This window comes from Bos indicus, chromosome 2 (genome assembly GCF_029378745.1).
Source record: "Bos indicus isolate NIAB-ARS_2022 breed Sahiwal x Tharparkar chromosome 2, NIAB-ARS_B.indTharparkar_mat_pri_1.0, whole genome shotgun sequence".
NCBI lineage: Eukaryota > Metazoa > Chordata > Mammalia > Artiodactyla > Bovidae > Bos > Bos indicus.
In genome coordinates, this window is record NC_091761.1 from 8,065,389 (window position 1) to 8,070,903 (window position 5,515).

The following is a 5,515-nucleotide window of genomic DNA, read 5'->3' on the forward strand; positions in this document are numbered from 1 at the left end:
TCATCCACACAGTCAAAGGCTTTGGCATAGTCAATAAAGCAGAAATGGTGGAGAGATCTGACAGAATGTGGTCCACTGGAGAAGGGAATGGCAAACCACTTTAGTATTCTTGCCTTGAGAACCCCATGAACAGTATGAAAAGGCAAAATGATAGGATACTGAAAGAGGAACTCCCCAGGTTGGTAGGTGCCCAATATGCTACTGGAGATCAGTGTTGAAATAACTCCAGAAAGAATGAAAAGATGGAGCCAAAGCAAAAACAATACCCAGTTGTAGATGTGACTGGTGATAGAAGCAAGGGCTGATGCTACAAAGAGCAATATTGCATAGGAACCTGGAGTGTCAGGTCCATGAATCAAGGCAAATTGGAAGTGGTCAAACAGAAGATGGCAGGAATGAACATTGACATTCTAGAAATCAGAGAACTAAAATGGACTGGAATGGGTGAATTTAACTGAGATGACCATTATATCTACTACTGTGGGCAGGAATCCCTAGGAGAAATGGAGTAGCCATCATAGTCAACAAAAGAGTCTAAAATGCAGTACTTGGATGCAATCTCAAAAATGACAGAATGATCTCTGTTTGTTTCCAAGGCAAACCATTCAATATCATGTAATCCAAGCCTATGCCCCAACCAGCGCTGAAGAAGCTGAAGTTGAACTGTTCTATGAAGACCTACAAGACCTTTTAGGACTAACACCCAAAAAAGATGTTCTTTTCATTATAGGGGACTGGAATGCAGAAAATACTATACTCAAGTATACCTCAATTAAAATAGAAATTTATTTACAAAGTTAAACATATTTTTAGATATGTTATTCATCAGTTAATTCTAAATTTACAAAATGATTTTATACAGATATATATTCTTTTTCATTAGAACTTTCTGAATTTATTTTTTACTGAAATATAATTGCTTTATAATATTTTGTTAGTTTCTGTTGTACAATGAAGTGAATCAGCTATGTATTTTTAAATGATCACAACAGTAAGTCTTGTTAACATTCATCACTAACACAGTTACAATTTTTTTAAGATCTGCTCTTGTAGCAACTTTAGTATATACAATACAGTATTATTAACTACAGTAAATTATACTGTACAATGTATTCCCAGTACTTATTTATTTTGTAACTGGAAGTTTAAACTGGTGGTCAAGAGGTGTCAAGTTCCAGTTGTATATTTATTTTAATCTTTTAAGTGATCAATTGCATTTATTCAGATATTGCCAGTTTTTCTACCAATGTGCCTTTTCTGTCCCAGATTTCCATACAGCATTTATATCTCCTAGTCTCCCCTGATCTCTGACAGTTGCTTGCTCTTTCTGTGTCTTTCATGACCTTAATTATTTTGAAAAGTAATAGGTGAATATTTTGTAGATTGTCCCTCAAATCAAGTTTGTCTGCTGTTTCCTCATAGTTAGACTGGGGTGATGAGTAATTGGGAAGATACCACAGAAGTGTCATCATTGTATCATCAAGAAGGTACATGATATTGACATGAACTCACACTGGTGATGTAAACGTGGTTAAGGTAGTGTCCACCAGATTTCTCTGCTGTAAAGTTACTCTTTTTATGTTTGTAATTAATTATTATTTGGGAGGAGATACTTTGAGCAGAAAAGAATTTACGTTTTCTAATTGTGGTGCTGGAGAAGACTCTAAGAGTCTCTTGGATTGTAAGGAGATCCAACCAGTCAATCCTAAAGGAAATCAACCCTGAATATTCATTGGAAGGACTGATGCTAAATCTGAAGCTCCAATACTTTGGCCACGTGATGCAAACAACCAACTCATTGGAAAAGACCCTGATGCTGAGAAAGACTGAAGACAGGAGGAGAAAGGGAAGACAGAGGATGAGATGGTTGAGTGGCATCACCGACTCAATGGACATAAACTTGGGCAAACTCTGGGAGATAGGGACAGACAGGGAAGTCTGGAGTGCTGCAGTCCATGGGGTCACTTGCAAAGAATTAGACACAACTTAGGGACTGAACAACAATAATTGGGATATTATGTAAATATCCTATTTCTCCTTAAACTTCTGGCCAATAATTTTAACATGCACTAATGAATCTTGCCTGCAGCAATTAGTACTGTAGTGCTCTAAGAGTGCTACACACTTAGCACTCTTAGTGTGTAGAAGTGCTTAGTGTGTAGAAGTGTGTAGAAGTGTTACACACTTCTTTTTTTTTTTCACATTTTTTGTAATTATTAATTGGGATTCTTTTGTAAGAATTCTTTTACACTTTCTTTGTAAGGAAGTGTGTTTCTTCCACCTCATCTAATATTACCATTTGACTGAGTTTGGTTTAAATCTTAAAATACTATCTGTTCAAAGAACTGCTGTAAGTGTACTGCTAGGAAGCAGGAATAATGGAGGACAGGCCTGCTCCAGGAGTTGCATCATCATTCATGCAGCATTTGGAACTGAGCATCTCCAATGTCAGTCACTGAGCTGGTGCAGGAGAAATGACAATAAATAAGCACAGTCTGTATTTAAGGAACTCACAGTCTAATAGAGGGAAACTCATGTAATAAATAAATGCAAGTTAGGCACTAACATAGAAATACATTCCTTAACTATTGGGAGCAGGATGTGCTAACAATTTAGAAATCAGGTACGTAGTCACAATGTGAGCTGAGTTTTTAAAGGTGATTGGGTGTATAGCAGGCAGGCAAGATGGAGAAAGGTATTCTTGGCAGAGAGAATGGCATGATTGTAGGCCGAGAAACTTGAAATCGAAAGATAAACACTAGGAAGTTCAAAAAGATTAGTGGGTTAGTAAGTATTCAGTGACAGTCCTAAATTGACCTTGTAAATCTTTGTGATGAGAGCTACTCAGAGTCTTATACTACTTTTGTTTTAGAAAATGCACTCCAGGGACCATTTAGGTAAGGTATTGAAACTGTGTAAAATTTTAAGTAGGGAGATCAATTAAGGGACTTGGGTTTCTTTTTTTAATCAAATTTAATATTTTGCGCTATCTGAGTGATAAATATTAATATAAACTTTAGAGTGAGGTGATTATTTTATCGAGAGAAGGTACCATTTATGGGGTCTTATAGCTCAGTAAGTTTGGGGTCATGACTCTTTAGCATTTTTGAGTATCCTGAATTTAGGATTTGGTTTTGCATTATTTGGGTTTAAAATTCTCTTGAATCCTGAGAACAGCAAACCACATAATATAATGGAAAATCTAGATCTTGCAGCCACTGCTTTTGTCTAGTTACCTTTACAGCCTGCAATGTATATTTTCATAATTTTTAATAGTACATAGAAAATTAGGGTGATGTAGGAACCTCTATGAATCTATTAAATCTACATTCTTAGAGTTATATTTGTATAGGAAACACCACTCTTTTAGTTATTTTAAGTTAATATTTAATTTCAGCTGTTGGAAACAAAGCAATGGGAGTGAGGCCAATGTTGAAGGAATTTCAGAAAAGGGTAAGATTAAGAAGTTCATGAGGGAAGGTAAACAGTAAAGCAACACTCTAGTTATTACTGAAAAGCATAGACTCTAGATAATACAATAGGGGCTGATGAGATATTCAAAGAGAACTGCATAGTTATTGGCAATTTAGATTACATGCTGCTATGATGCATTAGCAGCAAGCTGACCTTTGAGTTTATGTATAAAAACTTTTAACATTTCATGAGTACCAAGAACATTAACCTATACAGATATTTCAGAAAGTTCTATGAGAACTTGTATGTATTAGTCAGAATCCTGGAAGGGAATAAATAGGTCATTCAAGCTAGGTTATTTGAGAAGAGTTTAATTAAAAGACTATTTTTAAAGGTGTGGGCAAGATTTAAGAAATATAGTTACCCTCATAGAGTAATACTTTAGGAAGCCATCGCCACACCTAGACATACAGAGGCAAGAGGAAGACGAAGGAATGGTTACTGGAATCCAGAAAGGATAACTATATGGAGAAGTTGTGACTTTCAGGTAAGGGGCACAGCCAAATGTGACTAGTCAGGAAGGGAACAGGGGGTATCACTGTGCTGACATCACTCTCCTCCCACATTCCCATCTCCTGCTGGTGTTTCCCATCGCTCGATTGCAGTAGCAAATCTGAAGGCAATGGAGCGATCAGATGCAGTCCCAGTGGGTCATTCTTCTAGGGAACACAGCAGTATAAAGAAGGATGATTAGCAAATCTGGTTGGTTAAATTGAAGATATTTAACACATTTTAACTAATACTTTTTAAGAAGCAAGAAAGAGTTATCTTTATTTAAATTGGACTTTATTTGAATATAACTCTCATTAAAGATAAAAGGGTTTTAACCAATATGAGTTTCTTGAGTTTGGAATTCATTAAATTTGGGGAAGCATAGATTAGCATGTTGAAGGCTTTTTTATCATTTTAAAATAGATTTTACAGTTATTGGAAACAGAAAGAACACACAAATTAAATATAAAAGAATGAAATAAAATATAAAAATAGGTACAGTTTATAAGCTTAAAAACTTCAGTTGCCCACTCGGTATCACGAAATCCAATTTGACATTAAAATGAATATGAAAGTCTACTAACAGATATTTAGAAAAAGCATTTAATAATGCCCAAACATCAGAAATCGCTTAGATGCCTTTAGGCAAAGTATAATGTGTTTTTATGATACTAACATTTAAAACTTATTCTTCAAGCAAAGTATATCATGTGAGAATCTGGGGGGTTTTGTGTGTGTCTGCTGGTATAATGCTTGAATTTTCACTTGGATAATTGAAAAAATTTTGTGTCATTATCTACTTCAAATAATATTTAAAAGCAAAAGTAGACTGAAATTTTAGTAAGCCAAAAATATTATAATGTATTATTTCAAATAACATAGCAAAATAATTTCATTTTTATTGTAAATATTTAAAGTAAAACAATGTTTAAATATTCACTTGAGAATAAAAGTCTTAATGCAACTTTTACAAGTTTTGTGTTCTTTTTCAAAATATTTTATTTTGTATTAGTTATAAAATTAGTTTCTATTAGCCTGGTCCTGGTCAAAAGTACTTTATGAATATTAACTATTTCTGGTACATATTGTTAGTTTTATTCATGAGAGGAACCAATTTTCCCATTTATTTATTTTGTTTACTGACAGTCTTCAGACTTTCAACTGTACCGAGTGGACTACTTTAGCTTTCAATTTTAATAACTGATTTTTGTTAATATGGTAGTACTATTTTTATTTTCTTGATAAGAACATTTAAATGTTAAACTAATGCAATAATTCTAGTTGTAAATATGAGTAATAACCATCATTATTATAGAATTGGTCTTGACAAGTCTAAAATAAAACATCTGAGATCGTGTGAGAGTGAAGTAATGTAGTAACATAGAAAAAGAAAAAAAAAAATACATGAGTTGAAGTCAAAACAATTGGATATCAGTCTTGGTTATGTTCTGCAGCTCTATGAATCAGTTGTACCAGCTCTGGATAACAGTTTGGGGCATTAAATAAGATACTGTTTTTACACGGTTGCTTGTACCCATTCCTCTGGTCG